Source organism: Carlito syrichta, unplaced genomic scaffold (assembly GCF_000164805.1).
Source record: "Carlito syrichta isolate Samal-C Ts95f unplaced genomic scaffold, Tarsius_syrichta-2.0.1 Scaffold307942, whole genome shotgun sequence".
Lineage (NCBI taxonomy): Eukaryota > Metazoa > Chordata > Mammalia > Primates > Tarsiidae > Carlito > Carlito syrichta.
This window is the reverse complement of record NW_007252038.1, coordinates 8,032-9,835: the sequence shown is the minus strand read 5'-3', so window position 1 is coordinate 9,835 and position 1,804 is coordinate 8,032.

The following is a 1,804-nucleotide window of genomic DNA, read 5'->3' as shown; positions in this document are numbered from 1 at the left end:
CTGATGCTGGGGTGTCTGTGCACGTGCCACTGCCCTCCAGCCTGGGCAATGGAATGAGACTCCCCCCCTAAAAAAAAGTTCCCCACATAGTTTCTGATATGCATGTAAATGTGGGGACTCTGACCTGGAACATAGCCTGGCACTGGCTAGGAGCATAGTTAGAGTTCCCAGAATGAATGCTATTATTATTGAGCACTTACTGTGTACCAGTATTCAGTACTGAACATCACACTCTGGTATAAGTACTTGAGATGAGGAAACTGGCTCAGAGAGCTTCAACCATGTGCTCCGTGCTTCACTGGGAAGAGGTAAGTCCCTGGTTTAAACCAGCATTGATTCCAGAGACTTGTCCTGAGTGGTTGGCAAGAGGAGGGGTGTGGTGTGATGAGAACTGCTGCATGGGCTCTGCTCGCCGAGTGTGTTGGTCCTCAGTGCTCTCACCCTGGATAGTGGGCTGCCTCATTCCTGGTGCTGGGAGTTAATGGGAGGAAACTGCCTTGAACTTCCTGTCACCGTTCATTAATAGTGGTCCAGCAGTATTCTAGGAGTTAGAGTGTCACCCCCTCATCCCACCTGTCCTTCCTCCCATCCCAGGGGCCTTCTCTTCAGGAATTTCTGTGACTATAGCTTCTGCCATACTTAACAGAGACCCCATCCCAGCAGCATCCAGTAAAGCTGTTCTTACAGCCTTTGTTGGGTCAATGATTCCTTTCTCCACCATATTCATAAAATCTCTAACCACAAGGTCATAACCAACTTCTGTGAAACTGTACGTGATTTTTTTCAGCTCTCAAAAGTCCTGCAACACCTGCATTCTTAGCAGTGGTCACTGCAGGAGTTTCTTATGTTCTTTTAATAATTTCTATGCCAATTTTTTGATCTTCATGAGCTGGAGCTATTGAATCCAAGGCTGGGATGCACTGAAGTGGGGACAACACAACCCAGAACAGTCCTCTTTCTAGAGAGCTCTTATAGCTTTAAGGGTGTCTGAGACCCTGTCTTTCTTCTTGTTTGCCCCGATGTCATCCATCCCATCAGCCTCAGCATAGCAGCTCCATCTGAGAGTGTCACCAGGCATTCATCCAGTTGCTTTTCATATTTACTAGTTGTGACATCAAACTGCTCGATGATTTCTTGAATACATTTTCCAATTTGAGCCTTGTCACCTTTTCCTTTCAAGAATATAGCATCAGCTGGGCTTGGTGGCTCAGCCTGTTAATCCCACACCTTTGGGAGGCTGAGGTGAGTGGATTGTCTGAGCCCGCGGGTTTGAGACCCGCCTGGGCAGCGAGACCTCATCTCTACAATAAATCAAAAAATCAGCCGGGCGTGGTAGCGCATGCCTGTAATTCCGGCTACTCGGAAGGCTGAGGTGGAAGGATTGCCGGAGCCCAGCAGGTCGAGGCTGCGGTGGCCGGGAGCGGCCAATGCACTCCAGTCTGGGCGACAAAGTGAGACTCCAACTCAAAACAAACAAACAAACAAACAAACAAACAAACAAAAAAAGAATATAGCATCATCTTTGGCCACAATGACCTCCCCAACTTTAACTTTTCCTCCGTCACAAGGCTGAACATCTTCAGGATTTTGGGTCAGCCCCTCTCTTCCAAACACTGTATCCCAGTAGCAACAGCCATGTCTTTAAGCTGGTTCTTTGTGTGGAGCTTTGACTGCTACAAGCTGAAGACTAACTTTTAGCCTATTCAAAATGAGCATACTTAGAGCTTCCATGTCGACATCTGCAACAGTAACGACCAAGGGCTTGTGGTAAGCACTGGCAGTTTCAGGAGCAGGCACTATGGAC